Source organism: Mobula birostris, chromosome 4 (genome assembly GCF_030028105.1).
Source record: "Mobula birostris isolate sMobBir1 chromosome 4, sMobBir1.hap1, whole genome shotgun sequence".
Taxonomy (NCBI): Eukaryota; Metazoa; Chordata; class Chondrichthyes; order Myliobatiformes; family Myliobatidae; genus Mobula; species Mobula birostris.
This window is the reverse complement of record NC_092373.1, coordinates 105119073-105141753: the sequence shown is the minus strand read 5'-3', so window position 1 is coordinate 105141753 and position 22681 is coordinate 105119073. Positions and strand designations below refer to the sequence as shown.

General features: G+C 42.9%; 1 protein-coding gene across 3 annotated transcripts in view; it reads right to left on the bottom strand.

Annotated features, from left to right (window-relative positions):
- trim2b (tripartite motif containing 2b) overlaps positions 1 to 7621 on the bottom strand; it is a 227051-nt gene extending 219430 nt beyond the window's left edge. Inside the window, exon 1 of one of the 3 annotated variants that reach the window (XM_072255852.1) lies at positions 7394 to 7621. The gene's annotated coding sequence lies outside the window, so the exon portion shown is untranslated. Of the gene's footprint in view, positions 1 to 986; positions 1114 to 7393 lie in introns of those variants that run through there. The other 2 variants (XM_072255854.1, XM_072255853.1) reach the window with 2 other exon arrangements.
- Between the last annotated feature and the right edge of the window lie 15060 nt (positions 7622 to 22681).

Below are 22681 nucleotides of genomic sequence, written 5' to 3'. Positions count from 1 at the left end.
AATTCCTATCAGCACATCTTGCCTCTTCTCCCCGCTTCCCTTCTGATTCAGAGAGCCAGAGATCTGACCACTCCACTGAGATTTTCCTCCCCCAACAGTATCTGGATTATAAACACAAGAAAGTCTGCAGATGCTGGAAATCCAAATCAACAGAACTCAAGCAGTATCAATGGAAATAAATAAACAGTAAAACTCTGACAATCTGATGATTTGTAAAAACCAAACCGTTCAGCATTTGATGTGCCAGCGACTTGCTTATCACACCAATTTAAAATGCACCAAAATCCTGCATAAATTATGATTCAGTTGCGAAACATACAAACTAAAAACATTAAACTGTTATGGAGTATTAACTGTAATAACACTTCAAACCTGCAATATCTGATCATCCAGCACCTCCAAAATCCCAAACATGTTGGATTATGGGAGATTTAAAAATACGTATCTATACTTGTAGAACATTTTTATGACCATTCTTTACTTTGAATATCTGTAAAATGACAAATAGCTAGAAGCAATAAGGGATTAAGCAACACATCAGGCTTCAAGCTTGTATTGATTTAACCTAAGTATGCCAGATGAAACTTGCTGATGAAACTTACTTAGCAGGAATTATTACCGAGGTTATTCTGAGGAACTGACATCACTGCTCTGATATATGCTGACAAAATAAATGATAACAATTGCAAAATAAATTTTACATAGGCAAATTACAATTCTTTTTAAAAATCCAGATGATGGAAATATACCAATACATCAAAGTCATCTCTTTGCAAAATGCAGAAGCCAGCAATAATGTATTATTTACCAATAAATCCTACCCATACTCGTATAGAAATGTATATCCACAGAAGTGTCCAATGCACTACATCAATTAAATAATCCAGTAATATTTACAGATATACCCTTTTAAATAGCCATGAGCTAATCAGATCTTGTTTCCACCTATTGTGTTGAATTTCATTTCAATAACATGCAATTCCTACCATAACACAGCCATTCTTAGAGCAAAGGCATATCTTTCTTCACGCAGTGATGCTTCATATACATATTAAGAGGACAAAGAAAAACAAAGATAACAGAAACGTGGCTACTTTTATCTGTTATAGTAACCACTTTTCTATAGCCGTGTTAAGACCCAAAAGTCCTTAAACAAGATTTTTTACTTGATGTATCTTTCTTGCTGTGCTAACAGACTGCAGCAAATCATGCGAAGGATGCTGGGATAGGGCTGCAGCAGTCAGCTGAAATGAGATTTGCTGTTCTGCTGTCAATCAACATTCAGATATTCAGATATTAAATGCCCACCAAGTAATTAAATTTGATCAGATTATACGAGTGAATTTCATTTGGCCAAAGCCCATCAGATGTAGCTTTTAATGAACATCTACATACATACAGAATTTACTTGAGAACAACAGGATACTATTTTTAATGCCTTCTTACACAGATGCATAAAATTCATAGGGACTCTAAAAGGTAAATCCACAGTTTATTTTATAATCTATTTTGAATTTTAATCTGCTTTTGCTATCACAATACACTTAAAATGCCAAACCTGTCTTATAAAAAGCAAAATATTCTAATTTTCCAGCCAAAACACATCAGATCATAGGTACATACGTACATGGAGCTCAGAAAAATAGAGGGCTATGGGTAACCCTAGGTAATTCCTAAGGTAAGGACATGTTCGGCTCAGCTTTGTGGGCCAAAGGGCCTGTATTATGCTGTAGGTTTTCTATGTTTCTATGATCTACAAATACGATTGAATTTATTTAAGCGTCTAAGGTTTTGAGCAGCTTTGCAAAAAGCAGGAGGAAATAAAAATGAATTTTTTTAGGTAGGTTCTTTGATTTCTAGCTTACTCGTCCTATTTCTCTTTTCAAATATACTGGCTGAGGAATTCTTTCTCAAATTGGCACTACACAGCTGGAAACAGAGCAGAATAAATTGGCTTAGACAACATAGAAACATTTTACCTATTTCTGGTGTCATGGCACCCATAAGAAAATGCTGTCTTTGGGCAGTCTTGTTTGATCTGGAAATGCTGTTCCAACCCCATTGCAATCTACTGAGAACCCACTGAGCTAAACGACAACCACCATGAGAACACGAAACACAATAGTTTCAAAGTCATTTTAGACAAGGACAAAACCATTCTATGAATCTTATAATTGAATGCCTTGCTCATCAGCCAATTTCACAAAAGTGAGGGTAACACCGGCCTTTTGCCCAACTCATCCATACTGAATTAGAATGGCTATCTAGGCTAATCTCACATATCTGATTGGCCAAAATCCATCTCTTACTTTCCTATCCATGCACCTGTCCCAATGTCATTTAAATGTTCTTCATCATACCTCAACCAATGTTCTTCAACATCCCTCAACCACATCCTCTAGCAACTTCTTTCACATACCTTTTGTTAACTGTTTGTCATCATACCTCCCTCAACCACATCCTCTAGCAATTTCTTTCACATGCCTTTCAAAGAAACCCCTCAGGTCCCTTTTAAATCTTTGCCCCTCCCACTTTAAACCTAAGCCCAGTGTTCTCAATTCCTTTCGGTGTGCATTCACCAGTTGTATGCTTGTCATGGTTTCACATGCCTCAATAAGATTTTCTACGCTTTAACAATTAACGTCCTAGCCTGCCTAACCTCTCCCTGTATCTCAGTCTCTCAGGTCCTGCCAAATTGTTTTCCCAATCTACTGTAACCAGGTGGAATTGAGAATTGTGCCTGTTGTTTCCAGCTGGAAGGAAGAAGGCGTTAAAGGCCCCTCGACAGGTTGCCTTAAAAGATTGCTGTGCACATGTGGCTAGTCCGAAATCTCCATGTGCTTTGTTATACTGGTGTAGCAACTTTATTTAACACACTTGACTGCACTGATGCATTTTCAGACATCCCACCTCTCCCAGAAGTTCTGGGAGTCTCCCACATATCGATAGTGGCTCCCTGACACCCGGAAATTATATACAATATCCCGGAAATAGACTTTTTTGAGAGGGAGAGGGAGAGCAAGCATCCTGATTGGTCTCTCTTCGTGCTAAGAGTGGCCCCCAACCACCAAGTCACGAGGAAACAATATGATTTGGTGATATGAGTCAGCTGCACTTTTCCTCATTCCCTATCACACACTGTTGAATTTGAACGCACGCGAGGTCATCAGTGACCCGAGACGTGCAAAGGAATGGGTCCATGACCCACTTGTGAATGTCCCCGGTGAATCATCCATGTCAGTGCGGGAATAGATCAGCTCCTCGAGCTTGCAAACGACGGCGGGCTGAAAAGTATGTTTGACGTAACATCTCTGCTGGCATTCTGGATCAAAGTCAAGGCTAAATATCCTGAGATAGCCACAAAAGCACTGAAGACGTTGCTTCCATTTCCAACATCATATCGCTGCGAAGCGGAGTTTTCTGCAATGAATGCAACGAAAACTAAATTGCGAAATAGACTGGACATAAGGAACCCCCTTCGAGTATTGCTGTCTCCCATTACCCCTCGATGGGACCGTCTTGTTGCAGGAAAACAAGCCCAGGGCTCGCACTGATTCAGCGATATTGGTGTGTTGCAATGATTTTATATGTTCATACGGGGAAAATATGTGCTGTGTGTTTAATATCCAAACTTTACTTAAAATGTTATGATGCAATTGACTTATCACCTATATTCCGGTTGTGATCAACACCCCCGCCCCCGGTCGGCCAGTCCGCAAGAATATTGTCAATATTAAACCGGTCTGCAGTGCAAAAACGATTGCGGACCCCTGCTAAGTAGACCTATCAGTTTTTTCTGTGGGCGGGCTTTACAGTCGACCTCAAAAATAATGACAGTTTTGCTCGCTGCACTGTTTGCAACAGTGGCTTTTCTATTGCCCATGGTGGGTTAAAATGTAAAAGACATGTTGAGGTGAGTTTAACAGATGTCTTTCGTTCATTAGCATAGCTAACATTATTTAAACTAGCAGGCTGGCTGCTAAAGAGCTACGCTATTGATGTCCTACTTGATGAGACCAAACTCCCTGTAGACTTGCTTAGGGTTGCAATAGAATAAACATGATAATATAAATACATATTTTAATTTCACATTTTCTGCATATACCCAACTTGGTTTACAGATTATTCCCACTCACTGCCTCCTGCCTGTCAGCCATTCCTCTATCTATGTCAGTATCTTTCCTGTAACACCATAGGATTTTGTCTTGTTAAGCAGCCTCATGTTTGGCACCTTATCAAATGCCTTCTGAAAATCCAAGTTAATGACATCCACTGCCTCTCCTTCAGCCACACTGCTTGTTACTTCCTCAAAGAATTCTAACAGATTTGTCAGGCATGATATTCATTTACAGAAACCATGCTAACTTTGACTTATCATGTCATTGGTCTCTAAGTACCCTGAAACTTCATCCTTAATAAAAGACTCCAACACTCTCGCATCCACTGAGGTTAGGCTAACTGGCCTATAATTTCCTCTCTTTTGTCTTCCTCCCTTCTTCAAGAGTGGAATGACATTTGCAATTTTCCAGTCCTTCAGGACCTTACCAGAATCAAGTGATTCTTGAAAGATCATGACCAATGCATCTGTTATTTCTTCAGATACTTCTTTCAGGACTCTGGGATGTAGTCCATCTGGTCCAGATGACTTATCCACCTCAAGATCTTTCAGTTTGCCTAGCACTTCTTTCCTTTGTAATAGCAATGGCACTCACTCCTGTTCCCAGACAGTCATGGACCTCTGGCACACTGCAAGTGTCTTCCACAGTGAAGCAAGATGCAAAATGCCCATCAAGTTCATCTGCCATTTCTTTGCCCCCATTACTATCTCACCAACATCATTTTCCAATGGTTGAATATAAGCTCTCACCTCCTTCGTACTCTCTATATAACTGACAAAACTTTTGGTATCCTATGTTTTATTATAGGCTAGTTTGCCCTCATATTTCATCTTTTCCCTTCTTAAAAGATGTCCTTTGCTGGATTTTAAAAGTTTCCCAATCATCTAACTTCCCATTCATTTTTGCTGCTTTGTATGCCTTCTCCTTGGCTGTTATGCAGTCTTTAACTTCCCTTGTCAGCCATGGTTGCTTACCCGTCATTAGAGAACTTTTTCCTTTGTGGGACATGTCTATCCTCTCTGCTGTCATCCATCAGTGAAAAGTCCTGCTATAATCCATAAAGACAACATCCACTGCCCTGCCCTCATCAATTCCCTTGGTTCCCTCTTCAAAAAAGTAGGCACTGACATTGTAAGGTTACTTTAATGCCAGTGAAAATTGCAAAGAGTAATAAGAAGACCTGGGAATCAAAGGATCAGATGCTTTTGTCCTCAATTCCACTCCAAATCTTCCACCTATTAAATTGTATTGATTACTGACAACTTGTAATGACAGGTTCATTACTGCGGGGGGGGGGGCGGGGGATTGAGCAAATTAGACTCTACAGTAGGCAGATACGGCCGGGTGGGCAATCGTTGGGGGGGCGATGGGATTGAGCAAGCTAGACTATCAAGTATGTAGGTACGGCCGGGTGGGCAATTGTTGTGGGCGGGGGAGGGGGTGTTGAGCAAGCTAGGTTCTCAGGTGGCCAGGTACAGCCAGGAGGGCAATGGTTGGGGGTGAGATTGAGCAAGCTAGACTCTCAAGTACGCAGGCACGGCTGGGTGGGCAATCATTGGGGGGTGGGGGGGTAAATCGGATTGAGTAATCTGGACTCTCAAGTAGGGAGGTACAGCCGAGTGGGCTATCGTTGGAGGGGGTGGGATTAAGCAAGCAGAAGATGAACCTGTGGTCTGCTCTATTACTCTGTGCCAATTAAAGCATAAAGATTGAAAATTTTTTTAAAGATGGAAAACAAAGAGTTGTTCAGCACTACCTGCCTACCTTTGACCGGTTCCTCTCTTCTCACTACTACCATTGGGTGGGAGATGCAGGAATCTTGAGTCTCGCACTCCCTGGGTCAGGAGCAGTTGTTGCCCTGCAGCCATCAGCTCCTGGACGGACGGGCCTCACTCGCCTCAGAGTTGAATGTGTTCTACAGCTGTGGACTCAATGTCTGAGGTTCTGCAGTTCACCTTCATTGTGTTGGTGTTTTTTTTGACCATTTGCGCAATTTGATCAAGGCGTCAAGGCCGAGGAGGAAGAACAAACCAGCTCACTGCTCTGCAAGATTTAATTGCCTCAGCAAGGCAGTATTGGCCTGCAAACATGAGCACTGAACTGGCTCCTTGGCTGTTTGTGGGGGCGGGGAACTGCAGTTCATGTTCTCTGTGTAATTTGTTTACTTTTCATTGTTTGCACTATGTGTTCTGTTTATTTCACACACTGGGTGTTTGACAGTCCTCGTGTGTTTTAATATCTTATATTCTGTTTCTTTGTTTTGTGACTGCCTGCAAGACTCATTTCAAGGTTGTGTACAGTATACATATTTTGATAATAAATGTACTTTGAACTTTTAAGTATTCATTCTCTGCATTAAAAAGTACAATTACAATTGCAACTTCAATTATTTCCAGTCCTTTCCTCAAACCCCTTATTCCCCTTACTAACACACATTATTTATACTCCAAGCAGCCTCAAATGTTTCTAAAGCAATTTGCAACATCTTGCAAGGCAAATGTGATAAAATTATTTTGTAAGCTTTCTTATTTGGAAGCAACTAGAAAAACTTGTGAACATTATTTAATGGGTTAAGTGAAGACTAGCTTCATTTTTGCATCCAATTAACTGGCTGGTACTATACCTCATTTATAAAAGTTCCACCTTTTTAAACAAGAAATAACAGTGAGCATTGGCCTACGAGCTCCCTCACGCTCGGATGAAGTCCGAACTGCGCTTTCCTACTACCCCTTTGCCAAACCTTTTTCATTCTCAACAAACTCATCACATGATTCCCCCATCAGCCTCCAGGATGGAGAATCAAATCCATTAATGCATTGTCAACCCAAACTAACCAGAGAAGGTCTCTCAGCAATTAACAGCCGTTAAATAAATAGGGCTACAACATCACATATTAACTTGAATTTCACTTTACGATGTTAAATCAAATTACGTAAAATAGCAAATTAAACTCCGCGGTGAAGACAACGTTTAAACGTTTGAAAACGGTAAATGCTGATGGTGAGGGATCATCGGCAAATTAACTGCAACGCCGTAATAACTCAAAAACACCAGGCTTCAGCAAATCTGCGTATAACCTGCTTCTATGATTTAGAATTATTAGGTTTGTATTTATCTTCTAGAACTTTTTGTTAAAGAAAATGCATATAATAAACAACCCTGCATTTAATGCAAGCTTAAATTCGAAATATATCCATCATTGATCAGTGTGTGACCAACAACCACCTTCATTACAAAATTATAAAAGACGTCAGATTATTTCTTGCCTTACTTACATGAACAACATGATTAGTATTTTTCATATATTACACAGTCGAAAAATCACAGGGTTGCCATTCGCTTACTGCTCGGCATAAACCATTCCACAGAGCTGCCGGCCCTATAACGATGCTTCCATAACTAACCGGTTTAGAGAGAACAAGTCGAGGCGGAGTCAGTAGCCTGGGAGGCGGTAGTTACCCAATAAACTGGTCTCCTGTTAGCTCTGAGCTCATTGTTCCAGGGAGACGGGGTGGAGATACGTGAAAAGCCGAGGCTGTGTTCAGTCGCGATTTCTAAACGCTTTTTTGTTCAGAGGGCCTGGATGATGGGGGAGGGGAGAAGCTTTGGAAAAAACAATCTGCGCTAGTCTTTCGAGGAGAATCCAGCCTTCTAGGTCAGATCAAACTTCCGTTCAGGGTAGAGGCTGGCATAATTTAAATTGTCATGTTGGTAAGGCAGAGTGGTGTTGCAAGTCTGAAAGGGGAAACTATTTAATTTCGAGCAAATAGCCTTTTTAGTCAGCCAGTAACTAGCTATGTCAGCACCAGACTCAGATGTAGGTAATTTTATGTACCGAGTTTGGGATGGAGATGTCTCCTACGCGGTAAAAATTAATGTAAAACAATTAGAAATTATTAAATAAATCCATGAATAATTTGCAACTTGAGCAAGACATTTACTGATATTTTGTACAGGTCGCCAATAGAAATGATCTAATGGTATAAATAACATAGAACACAGAAATCTACAGCACATTACAGACCCTTCGGCCCACAACGTAGTGCGGACCATGGAACCTACTCTAGAAACTGCCTAGGATTTCCCTACCGCATAGCCCTCTATTTTTCTAAGCTCCATGTAAGAATATCTTTATCATGATTTTTAAAAATTCTGCCATTGTTCTTTAGCGTTCACCGTTTTTCAAACAAATATACAAACAAAGCTTGAGCCAGTAATATTAAAAAGGATACCAAAAGATACACACACAAAAATGCTGGAGGAATTCAGTCAGGCACAGGAGGTGATGGGCAGGTGGGGAGAAGAAAAATTTGAGTTTGCATTCCCATTCCAACATGTTGAGGCCACACTCAGGTTGGAGGAGCAATGCCTCATATTCCACCTGGGTAGTCTCCAATTTGGTGGCATAAGCATAATTTTTTTTCTCATTTCTCTCCTCTCCCCTCCCCTCCTCCTTTTTCATGTCCCAGTCTATTTCCCCTTTCACTACTTCTGACCTGCCTAGCTGCCTCTAGTTCTTCCTTTTCTCCCACAGTCCACTGTCTTCTATCAGATTCCTTCTTTTAGAGCCCTATATCTCTTCCACCTTTCATCCTCCTGGGACCATGCCAGAATCAAGTGATTCTTGAAAGGCTATGACCAATGCATCTGCAATCTCTTCAGCAACCTCTCTCAGGTCTCTGGGATGTAGTCCATCTGGTCCAGGTGACTTATCCACCTTTAAGACCTTGCAGTTTCTGCCATTTTCATCTGCCATTTCTTTGTCCCCATTACTACCTCACCAGCATCATTTTCTCGTGGTCCAATATCAACTCTCACTTCCCTTTTACTCCTAACATAACTAAAAAAAACTTTTAGTATCCTGCTTTATATTAATGGCTAATTGGCTCTCATATTTCATCTTTTCCCGGCTTATGTCTTTTCCTTGTGTCACGTACCCCATGACAGGTTAAAGAACCAGCAGAAATGGAAAACACTTTGGAGTCCAGTATTGCTATTAACTAATGGTATTTATTAGTAACTACGCAATACAGTAATATAAATGCAGATATATCAAACAGGTTAGCAATGATGAGTAAGTGTGGAAATATATGAAAACCAAGCTTTTTCAAGTCTAGGGGTAAATAGATAGTCTTACAATGATGAGTAAAGCTCAGTTCAGTTCATGGTATTGAGTTGAGTAGTGATAGAGAGTGAGAGGGAGAGATTTGAGTCTTCAGGTGAGCTGACGCTGTTGATCTTCCCATTGTCCTCCAAAATCCTTTAGAAGTCACCAACTGTGACCACAACGAAGGGGACCGTTCTTCTGTGGTGGAATTATCAATCCAGGTGAGAGTTGGACACACGAATGACTCCCCACCGGTCGCACCCTTTGCACACTGTGAGAGCTACTGATCGATCTGCCTGATCGATCCTCCAAAACCCTCCTTTTCTGTGGGCACAACAAAGCTCATTCAGTGTCCAAAACCATATGACTGTAGGTCTAACAGTTGACCTTCTATTTATCTCACAGTGCTGAATACCAACTGTCCAGCAAGCAGCTCCTCCCTTCTCTCTCAGTAAAAACTTGGAAACTGCTAATGTCCTTGCAAAAGTGTAAACATGCTGCCGAAAAACTATAACACCATCTCAAAGCAGTCTTCGCCTCTCTCTCTCTTTCTTTCTCTCTCTTTTAACAGGGTGTCTGTGTTGGACACCTCTCTCTCTCTCTCTTTTCAAAAGCACAGTTCATAGGGGTAATTCAGGACCCCGTCACACTTGGCTTTTATGCAGTCCTTAACTTCCCTTGTCAGCCATGGTTGCCTACCCCTGCCAACTTGAGAACTTCTACACCCTGTAAACTATTCCCAGAAACATTGGCCAACTCTGCCCTGCCGTCATCCCCTCCCGTTTGCCTGGGCATGCTCCTCTCTCATGTCTCTGTAATTCCCTTTCTTCCATTGTTCCATTGTGATTATGATACATCTGACTTATACTTCTCCCTCTCAACTTGCAGTATGAATTCAATCATATTATGATCACTGCCTCCTAAGCTCACTAATAAAATCCAGATTTTTCCGCAACAGCCAGTCTAAGGTAGCATTGCCCCAAGCAGGCTCAAACTCAAGCTCCTCTAAAAAGCCATCTTGTCGGCATTCAACAAATTCCCTCTCTTGCGATCCAACACCAACCTGATTTTTCCAATCCCACTGCATATTGAAGTGCCTCATTACAATTGTGACATTACTCTTATTACATGCCCTTTCCAGCTCCCTTCGCAATCACAACCACACACCTTGGCTACTATTTGGAAGCCTATATATAATTCCCATAATGTTTTTTCTTACCCTTGCAGTTTCTTAAATCCACCCACAAAGATTCAGCATTCTCTGACCCTATGCCTCTTCTTTCTAAAGATGTAATCCATCTCTTATCAACAGAGCCACACCACTGCCTATGCCTTCCTGGCTGTCCTTTAGATACAAAGTATATCCTTTGATATTAAATTCCCAACTATTACCTTCTTTCAGCCACGACTCAGTGATACCCACGACGTCATATTCCAAATACTATGTGTATTTAAATCCGTCCTGCGTCCTCTTTTGAACTTTGCCTCTGTGGTACATTTTAACTCTGCATTTGTCTGCATTTGTACCCAATTATTGGTTTCTCCTTCCTTGTATTCATATTACACCCATCATCTACTTGCAAAGCTGCTGGCTCATCGTCAGCTCTAACATACTGGTTCCCATCCCCCCGCCATATTCGTTAAAACCACTCCCAACAGCTCTATCAAACCTGCCCAAAAGGATATTGGTCCCCCTCAGATTCAAGTGCAACTCATTCCTTTTGTACAGGTCACACCTGCCCCAGAAGAGGTCCAAATTATCCGGAAATCTGAATCCCTGCCCCCACTGTAATTCTTCAGCCATGCATTTATCTGCCATCTGATTCTATTCCTATCCTTACTGTTGCTTGGCATAAGCAGCAATCCCGAGATTACTACCCTTGAGGTCCTGCTTCTTAGCTTCCTTCCTAACTCCCTGTGAGCCCGATAGAGATACCCGCATGGTGCCAGGTGCCAGGTGCCAGGATACGGGATGTCTCGGATCGGGTCCAGAATATTCTGAAGGGGGAGGATGAGCAGCCAGTTGTCTTGGTACATGTTGGTACCAATGACATAGATAGGACAAAGGAGGAGGTCCTGAAGAGAGATTTCTGGGAGTTAGGAAGGAAGCTGAAAAGCAGGACCTTCAGGGTAGTAATCTCGGGATTGCTACCTGTGCCACGTGCTAGCGAGGGCAATAATAGTAGGATCAGGCAGATGAATGTGTGGCTGAGAGACTGATGCAGGGGGCAGGGCTTCAGATTCTTGGATCATTGGGATCTCTTCTGGGGGAAGTATGACCTGTTCAAAAAGGACAGGTTACACCTGAACCTGAAGGGGACCAATATCCCGCTGGGAAAGTTTAATAGAGCTGTTAGGGAGGGTTTAAACTAATTTGGCAGGGGGATGGGAACCGGAATGACAGAGCAGAGAAAGGGGAAAACAGAAATAAATCTAAGATAGTGAGCAGTAAAGATGTCAGGAAAGACAGGCAGCTGATGGGGCAAATTTGTAGCCATTGGGATGAGTTGCAGTGCAATAAAGTTGCAATGAAATCAAAGCGAAAAGTACCAAATACTGGTCTTAAGGTGTTATACTTAAATGCACGCAGCATAAGGAATAAGGTGGATGATCTTGTCGTACAGCTACAGATTGGCAGGTATAATATTGTGGCCATCACTGAGACGTGGCTAAAGGATGCATGTCTCTGGGAGCTGAACGTCCAAGGATACACGGTGTATCGGAAGGATAGGAAGGTAGGCAGAGGGGGAGGCGTGGCTTTATTGGTAAGAAATGATACTAAGTCATTAGAAAGAGGTGATATAGGATCGGAAAGTGCTGAACCTTTATGGGTTGAGCTAAGAAATCACAGGGGTAAAAGGACCCTGATGAAGGTTATTTATAGGCCTCCAAACAGCTGCAGTGATGTAGACTACAAATTACAACAGGAAATAGAAAAGGCTTGTCAGAAGGGCAGTGTTATGATAATCGTGGGGGATTTTAACATGCGAGTGGATTGGGAAAATCAGGTCGGCTCTGGATCTCAAGAGAGAGAATTTGTAGAGTGTCTGCGAGATGGCTTTTTAGAACAGCTTGTTGTTGAGCCCACTAGGGGATCGGCTGTACTGGATTGGGTATTGTGTAATGAACCGGAGGTGATTAGAGAGATTGAAGTGAAGGAACCCTTAGGAGGCAGTGATCATAACATGATTGAGTTCACTGTGAAATTTGAAAAAGAGAAGCCGAAATCTGATGTGTCGGTATTTCAGTGGAGTAAAGGAAATTACAGTGGCATGAGAGAGGAACTGGCCAAAATTGACTGGAAAGGGACACTGGCGGGAAAGACGGCAGAGCAGCAGTGGCTCAGAGCAGTTTATGCGAGAAGTGAGGAATGTGCAAGACAGGTATATTCCAAAAAAGAAGAAATTTTCAAGTGGAAAAAGGATGCAACCGCGGTTGACAAGAGAAGTCAAAGCCAAAGTTAAAGCAAAGGAGAGGGCATATAAGGAAGTAAAAATTAATCGGAAGACAGAGGATTGGGAAGTTTATAAAAGCTTACAAATAGAAACTAAGAAGGCCATTAAGAAGAAAAAGATTAACTATGAAAGGAAGCTAGCAAATAATATCAAAGAGGATACTAAAAGCTTTTTCAAGTATATAAAGAGTAAAAGACAGGTGGGAGTAGTTATAGGACCAATAGAAAATGATGCTAGAGAAATTGTGATGGGAGATAAGGAGATGGTGGAGGAACTGAATGAGTATTTTGCATCAGTCTTCACTGAGGAAGATATCAGCAGTATACCGGACACTCAAGGATGGCAGGGAAGAGAAGTGTGCGCAGTCACAATTATGACAGAGAAAGTACTCAGGAAGCTGAATAGTCTAAAGGTAGATAAATCTCCCGGACCAGATGAAATGCACCCTCGTGTTCTGAAGGAAGAAGCTGTGGAGATTGTGGAGGCATTAGCGATGATCCTTCAAAAGTCGATGGATTCTGGCTTGGTTCTGGAGTACTGGAAGATTGCAAATGTCACTCCGCTATTTAAGAAGGGGGCAAGGAAGCAAAAAGGAAATTATAGACCTGTTAGCTTGAAGTTGGGAAGTTGTTGGAGTCGATTGTCAAGGATGAGGTTACAGAGTACCTGGAGGCATATAACATGATAGGCAGAACTCAGCATGGAATCCTTAAAGGAAAATCCTGCCTGATAAACCTATTACAATTTTTTGAGGAAATTACAAGTAGGCTAGACAAGGGAGATGCAGTGGATGTTGTATATTTGGATTTTCAGAAGGCCTTTGACAAGGTGCCACACGAGGCAACTTAACAAGATAAGAGCCCATGGAATTACGGGAAAGTTACATACGTGGATAGAGTGTTGGCTGATCGGCAGGAAACAGAGAGTGGGAATAAAAGGATCCTATTCTGGTTGGCTGGCGGTTACCAATGGTGTTCCACAGGGGTCCATGTTGGGCATGCTTCTTTTTACATTGTATATCAACGATTTGGATTATGGAATAGATGGCTTTGTAGCTAAATTTGCTGATGATACGAAGATAGGTGGAGGGGCCGGTAATGCTGAGGAAACAGAGAGTCTTTAGAGAGACTTGTATAGATTGGAAGAATGGGCAAAAAAGTGGCAAATGAAATACAATGTTGGAAAGTATATGGTTATGCACTTTGGCGGAAGAAATAAATGGGCAGACTATTATTTAAATGGGGAGAGAATTCAAAGTTCTGAGATGTAACGGGACTTGGGAGTCCTCGTACAGGATACCCTTAAGGTTAACCTCCAGGTTGAGTTGGTGGTGAAGAAGACGAATGCAATGTTGGCATTCATTTCCAGAGGAATAAAGTATAGGAGCAGGGATGTGATGTTGAGGCTCTATAAGGCACTGGTGAGACCTCACTTGGAGTACTGTGGGCAGTTTTGGTCTCCTTATTTAAGAAAGGATGTGCTGACGTTAGAGAGAGTACAGATAAGATGCACTAGAATGATTCCGAGAATGAGAGGGTTAACATATGAGGACTGTTTGTCCGCTCTTGGACTGTATTCCTTGGAGTTTAGAAGAATGAAGGGAGACCGCATAGAAACATTTCGAATGTTGAAAGGCATGGACAGAGTGGATGTGGCAAAGTTGTTTCCCATGATGGGGGAGTCCAGTACGAGAGGACGTGACTTAAGGATTGAAGGGTGCCCTTTCAGAACAGAGATGCGAAGAAATTTTTTTAGCCAGGGGGTGGTGAATCTATGGAATTTGTTGCCACAGGTGGCAGTGGAGGCCAAGTCATTGGGTGTATTTAAGGCAGAGATTGATAGGTATTTGAGTAGTCAGGGCATCAAAGGTTATGGTGAGAAGGCGGGGGAGTGGGACTAAATGGGAGATTGGATCAGCTCACGATAAAAAGGCATAGCAGACTCGATGGGCCAAATGGTCGACTTCTGCTCCTTTGTCTTATGATCTTATGGTCTAAGTTAGGTCTTTATTCTTTGGAGCGTAGAAGGTTGAGGGGAGACCTGATAGAGGTGTTTAAAATTATGAGGGAGATTGATAGAGTTGACGTGCATAGGCTTTTCCCATTGAGAATTGGGGAGATTCACACAAGAGGACATGAGTTGAGAGTTAAAGGGCAAAAGTTTGGGGGTAACATGAGGGGGAACTTCTTTACTCAGAGAGTGGTAACTGTGTGGAATGACCTTCCAGCAGAAGTGGTTGAGGCAGGTTCGATGTTGTCGTTTAAAGTTAAATTGGATAGATATATGGACAGGAAAGGAATTGAGGGTTATGGGCTGAGTGCAGGTCGGTGGGACTAGGTGAGAGTAAGAGTTCGGCACGGACTAGAAGGGCCGAGATAGCCTGTTTCCATGCTGTAATTGTTATATGGTTATATGGTTACGGGAAGAAGGCCTCGGAGTGGGGTTGAGAAGGGGAGTAAAGGATCAGCCATGATTGAATGGTGGAGTAGATTCGATGGGCCAAATGGCCTAATTCTGCTCCTATGTCTTATGGTATTATGGTCTAAATCTACTCAATGACTTGGCTTCAACAGCTGTCCGTGGAAACGAATTCCACAAAATCACCACTCTCCGGCTAAAGAAATTCCTTCTCATTTCCATTCTAAGAGGATAACCCCTATTCTGAGGCTGTGTCCTCCGGTCTTCCTCTCCCCACTGTAGGAAACATCTTCTCCACATCCACTCTGTCCAGGTCGTTCAAAATTTGATAGGTTTCAATGAGATCACCTCTTATTCTTCTGAATTCCAGTGAGTAGGGACCCAGAGCCATCAGACACTCCTTATATGACAAGCTATCCTGGAATAATTTTTGTGAAACTCCTTTGAACCATCTCCAATGTCAGCATATCCTTCCTTAGATATGGGACCCAAACTGCTCACAATGCTCCAAGTGAGGTCTGGCCGGTGCTTTATAAAGACTCAAGATTGCATCTTTGTTTTTTTATTCCAGTCCTCCGGAAATGAATGCTAACATTGCACTTCCCTTCTTAAATAACAACGCAACCTGCAAATTAGTCTTTAGGGAATCCTTCATGACAAGGGAGGTACCGGAGAAATGTAGGATAGCCAATGTTATTCAGCTGTTTCAGAAAGGCTGTAAACATAAACCAAAAAATGAAGGCTCATGAATTAAGGCTGGGGAAGTTACTGGAAGGTATTCTAGGGGTCCAGATATGCGAGTATTTGGATAGAGATAGACTGATTAAGCATAGTCAGCACGGCTTCATGTGTAATAAGTTAAATCGATCCAATCTTACAGAATTTTTCAAGGAAGTTACCAGGAGAGTGGATGAAGACAAGGCCGTGGATGTTGTCTATGTGGACTTAAGCAAGGCATTTGATAAGATCCCACATGGGAGGCTGGTCAACAAGGCATTCAGGATGAGGTAGTAAACTGGATCAGACATTGGCTTTGTGAGAGAAGCCAGAGAGTGGTAGTAGAAGGTTGCCTCTCTGAGTGGAGGCCTGTGACTACTGGTGACCCACAGGGATCAGTGCTTGGTCTGTTGCTGTTTGTTATCTATATTAACGATCTGGATGATAATGTGGTTACCTGGATCAGCAAATTTGCAGATGTAGTGAACAGTGAGGAAGGCTAACATGGCTTGCAAAGGGATCTGCATAAGCTGAAAAAATAGCCTGTAAAATGGCAAATGGAATTTAATGCAGACAAGTGGGAGGTGTTGCACTTCAGTCAGACCAAACAGGGTAGATCTTACACAATAAACTGTAGGGCACTCAGGAGTGCTGTAGAACAAAGGGATCTGCGAATACAGATCCATAATTCATTGAAAGTGGCATCACAGGTAGATGGGATTCCAGCCTCCCGGTGGCCACCTGCACCAGGTGCATCAAGATGCAGCTCCTTAGTGACCGTGTTAGGGAACTGGAGCTACAGCTTAATGACCTTTGGCTTGTTGGGGAAAGTGAGGAGGTGACAGACAGGAGCTACAGGGAAGTAGTCACCCCAAGGCTACAGGAGACAGATAAGTGGGTGACCATCAAGAGTGGGAGGGGAAAACATCAGATAGCAGAGAGCATCCCTGGGGCCATCCCACTCAACAATAACCACTCCATTTTGACTACTGTTGGGGGGGTACAACCTACCTGGGGGAGGCAACAATGGCCGTGCCTCTGGCACTGAGTCTGGCCCTGTGACTCAGAAGGGTAGGGAACTGAAGAGGGTGGCAGCGGTAATAGGGGCCTCTATAGTTAGGGGAACAGATAGGCGATTCTGTTGGCACAAAAAAGAAACATGGATGGTAGTTTTCCTCCAAGGTGCCAGGGTCCACAATGTTTCTGCACACATCCACAATATCCTGAAAAGGGAGGGTGAGCAGCCAGAAGTCATGGCGCATATTAGTACCAATGACATAGATAGAAAAAGGGAGGAGGTCCTGAAAACGGAATAAGACCATAAGACCATAAGACAAAGGAGCAGAAGTCGGCCATTCAGCCCATCGAGCCTGCTCCGCCATTTTATCATGAGCTGATCCATGCTCCCATTTAGTCCCACTCCCCCGCCTTCTCACCATAACCTTTGATGCCCTGGCTACTCAGATACCCATCAATCTATGCCTTAAATACACCCAATGACTTGGCCTCCACTGCTGCCCGGAGCAACAAATTCCATAGATTCACCACCCTCTGACTAAAAAAATTTCTTCGCATTTCTATTCTGAATGGGCGCCCTTCAATCCTTAAGTCATACCCTCTCGTACTAGACTCCCTCATCATGGGAAACAACTTTGCCACATCCACTCTGTCCATGCCTTTCAACATTCGAAATGTTTCTATGAGGTCTCCCCTCATTCTTCTAAACTCCAAGGAATACAGTACAAGAGCGGACAACGTTCCTCATATATTTACCCTCTCATTCCTGGAATCATTCTAGTGAATCTTCTCTGTACCCGCTCCAATGTCGGCACATCCTTTCTTAAATAAGGAGACCAAAACTGCCCACAGTACTCCAAGTGAGGTCTCACCAGCGCCTTATAGAGCCTCAACATCACATCCCTGCTCCTATACTTTATTCCTTGAGAAATGAATGCCAACATTGCATTTGCCTTCCTCACCACCAACTCAACTTGGAGGTTAAGCTTAAGGGTATCCTGTACGAGGACTCCCAAGTCCCGTTACATCTCAGAACTTTGAATTCTCTCCCCATTTAAATAATAGTCTGCCCATTTATTTCTTCCGCCAAAGTGCATAACCATACACTTTCCAACATTGTATTTCATTTGCCACTTCTTTGCCCATTCTTCCAATCTATCCAAGTCTCTCTGCAGACTCTCCGTTTCCTCAGCACTACTGGCTCCTCCACCTATCTTTGTATCATCAGCAAACTTAGCCACAAAGCCATCTATTCCATAATCCAAATCGTTGATATACAATGTAAAAAGAAGCAGCCCCAACACGGACCCCTGTGGAACACCACCGGTAACCGGCAGCCAACCAGAATAGGATCCCTTTATTCCCACTCTCTATTTCCTGCCAATCAGCCAACACTCTATCCACGTATGTAACTTTCCCGTAATTCCATTGGCTCTTATCTTGTTAAGTAGCCTCATGTGGCACCTTGTCAAAGGCCTTCTGAAAATCCAAATATACAACATCCACTGCATCTTCCTTGTCTAGCCTACTTGTAATTTCCTCAAAAAATTGTAATAGGTTTGTCAGGCAGGATTTTCCTTTAAGGAACCCATGCTGAGTTCTGCCTATCTTGTCATATGCCTCCAGGTACTCTGTAACCTCATCCTTGACAATCGACTCCAACAACTTCCCAACCACCGATGTTAAGCTAACAGGTCTATAATTTCCTTTTTGCTTCCTTGTCCCCTTCTTAAATAGCGGAGTGACGTTTGCAATCTTCCAGTACTCCGGAACCATGCCAGAATCTATCGACTGTTGAAGGATCATTGCTAATGCCTCCGCAATCTCCACAGCTACTTCCTTCAGAACACGGGGGTGCATTTCATCTGGTCTGAGACATTTATCTACCTTTAGACTATTCAGCTTTCTGAGTGCTTTCACTGTCATAATTGTGAATGCGCACACTTCTCTTCCCTGCCACCCTTGAGTGTCCGGTATACTGCTGATGTCTTCCTCAGTGAAGACTGATGCAAAATACTCGTTCAGTTCCTCCGCCATCTCCTTATCTCCCATTACAATTTCTCCAGAATCATTTTCTATCGGTCCTATACCTACTTCACCTGTCTTTTACTCTTTATATACTTGAAAAAGCTTTTAGTATCCTCTTTGATATTATTTGCTAGCTTCCTTTCCCTCTTTACCCTCCTAATGACCTTCTTAGTTTCCTTTCGTAAGCTTTTAAAAACTTCCAATCCTCTGTCTTTCCCCTAATTTTTGCTTCCTTGAATGCCCTCTCCATTGCTTTAACTTTGCCTTTGACTTCTCTTGTCAGCCACGGTTGCATCCTTTTTATTTTCGAAAATTTCTTCTTTTTTGGAATATATCTGTCTCGCACCTTCCTCACTTCTCGCATAAACTCCAGCCACTGCTGCTCTGTCGTCCTTTCCGCCAGTGTCCCCTTCCAGTGAACTTTGGCCAGTTCCTCTCTCATGCCACTATAATTGCACTGAAATACTGACACGTCAGATTTCGGCTTCTCTTTTTCAAAATTCACAGTGAACTCAATCATGTTATAATCACTGCCTCCTAAGGGTTCCTTCACCTCAGTCTCTCTAATCACCTCCGGTTCATTACACAAATACCCAATCCAGTACAGCCGACCCCCTAGTGGGCTCAACAAAAAGCTGTTCTAAGAAGCCATCTCGCAGACACTCTACAAATTCTCTCTCTTGAGATCCAGTGTCGACCTGATTTTCCCAAACCACTCGCATATTAGAATCCCCTACAATGATCATAACACTGCCTTTCTGACAAGCCTTTTCTATTTCCTGTTGTAATTTGTAGTCCACATCACTGCAGCTGTTTGGAGGCCTATAAATAACTGTCATCAGGGTCCTTTTACCCCTGCGATTTCTTAGCTCAACCCATAACCTTTCTGTGTAACTTAGGAGATGAAACCCAGGCAACATTTTTGTAAACCTCCTCTGTACACTCTCAATTTTATTGACATCTTTCCTATAATTTGGTGGCCAGAACTGTACACAATACTCCAAATTTGACCTTACCAATGCTTATACAATTTCATATTACATCCCAACTCCTATACTCAATGCTCTGATTTATAAAGGGCAGCATACCAAAAGCTTTCTTCACCACCCTATCCACATGAGATTCCACCTTCAGGGAACTATGCACCATTATTCCTAGATCCCTCTGTTCTACAGCATTCTTCAATGCCCTACCATTTACCATGTGTGTCCAATTTTGATTAGTCCTACCAAAATGTAGCACCTCACATTTTTCAGCATTAAGCTCCATCCGCCATCCTTTAGCCCACTCTTCTAACTGGCCTAAATCTCTCTGCAAACATTGAAAACCTACCTCATTATCCACAACGCCACCTATCCTAGCATCATCTGCATACTTACTAATCCAATTTACCACCCCATCATCCAGATCATTAATATATATGACAAACAACATTGGACCCAGTACAGATCCCTGAGGCACATCGGTACACACCATCCTCCAATCTGACACACAGTTATCCACTACTACTCTCTGGTGTCTCCCATCTAGCCACTGCTGAATCCATTTTACTGCTTCAATATTAATGCTTAACGATTGAACCTTCCTAACTAACCTTCCGTGTGGAACCTTGTCAAAGGCCTTACTGAAGTCCATATAGACAACATCCACCACTTTACCCTCGTCAACTTTCTTAGTAACCTCATCAAAAAAATCAATAAGATTTGTCAAACATGACCTTCCACGCACAAATCCATGTTGACTGTTCCTAATCAGACCCTGTCTATCCAGATAATTATATGTACCATCTCTAAGAATACTTTCCATCAATTTACCCATCACTGACATCAAACTCACAGGCTGATAATTGCCAGGTTTACTCTTAGAGCCCTTTATAAACACAGGAACCACATGAGCAATACGCCAATCCTCCGGCACCATCCCCGTTTCTAATGACATTTGGAATATTTCTGTCAGAGCCCCTGCTATTTCTACACTAGCTTCCCTCAAGGTCCTAGAGAATATCTTGTCTGGACCCAGAGACTTATCCACTTTTATATTCCTTAAAAGCACCAGTACTTCCTCTTCTTTAATTGTCATACTTTCCATAAGTACCCTTCTTGTTTCCTTTACCTTACACAATTCAATATCTTTCTCCTTAGTGAATACCGAAGAAAAGATATTGTTCAAAATCTCCCCCATCTCTTTTGGCTCCACGCATAGCCATCCACTCTGATTCTCCAAGGATCCAATTTTATCCCTCACTATCCTTTTGCTATTAACATAACTGTAGAAACCCTTTGGATTTATTTTCACCTTAACATTTGATGCCATGTCCAATCAAGAACTTATCAAGTCCTACCTTAAATACACCCAACAACCTGGACTCCACAGCTGCCTCTGGCAATAAATTCCACAAATTCACCTCTCTCTGGCTAAATAAATTTCTCCACAGCTCTGTTTTAAATGGATACCCCTCTATCCTGAGGCTGTGCCCTCTTCTCCTAGACTCCCCAACCATGGGAAACATCCTTTCCACATCTACTCTGTCTAGGCCTTTCAACGTTCAAATGGTTTCAATGAGACCCCACCTCATCCTTCTAAATTCCAGCGAGTACAGACCCAGAGCCATCAAACGTTCCTCGTACGATAACCCTTTCATTCCCAGAATCGTCCTTATGAACCTCCTCTGAACCCTCTCCAATGCCAGCACATGTTTTCTTAGATGAGAATCCCATGAGATCATGAGGGAGCATGCTAAGTTTAAAAGCGTACAACAAGAATTTTAAACCTTCTCTACGGTATCCGGCGAGGCTCAGATTTACACTGCAGGATGGATTGAAGGAATGGTTCCGTTCGAGTGTTCAGGCCCAGAAATTTTTAGAGTCAGTAAATTGACTGTTTATTATTTGTTACATGAATAACTCTCTATTTTATCTTTGGTAAACCTTGTACTTAACTCTTTTTTTTGAACTTTTTAAGGCTTTATTTTCAGAAGAAGACTTTAATGTGCTACACACAGAGCTAGAAATAACGACACGCAGTCTGTAAGTTGCACTCGAGACTAGTTTATTCAAACTTCGCGACACTGCCTTTTAAGCAGTTCCCTTCCAGCCCTTGCTGGGCGGAAATAACGTCAGAGGTGTATTACAAAAGTCTCTCCCCTTGCGTGGGCTATTTTGTGAGCCTGTTCGCTTGTGTAAAAAGTGGATCACCACATAACCCGCACCCCCACCGCCCCCGAACCAGCGATACACCCCCCAATGTTCACAATCTAGATCAGTCTCTGGGCGGTCTGCCTCTGCGCCACGGTGCCTGAATCTCGACCAGCTGCGCCAAGTCCACATGGGCCGGTTTGAGTTGGTCCACCGTGAAAACCTCCTCTTTCCCCCCAATGTCCAGAACATACGTGGACCCGTTGTTACTGATCACCTTGAGTGGCCCCTTGTATGGCCACTGTAGCGGTGCCCGGTGTGCGTCCCTTTGTACAAATACAAACTTACAGTTCTGCAGGTCTTTGGGTACGTGGGTTGGGATCTGTTCGTGCTGTGAAGTCAGTACTGGGGCCAGGTTGCCGAGCCTTTCGCATAGTCTGTCCAGGACTGCTGCAGGTTCTTCCTCTTGCCCCCTTGGGGCTGGTATGAACTCTCCTGGGATGACCAGGGGTGCGCCATACACCAACTTGGCCGACGAGGTGTGCGGATCATCTTTCGGTGCTGTGTGGATTCCAAGCAGGACCCAGGGAAGCTTGTCCACCCAGTTAGGCCCTTTCAGGCGGGCCATGAGAGCCGACTTCAAGTGATGGTAGAAGCGTTCCACTAGTCCGTTCGACTGTGGGTGGT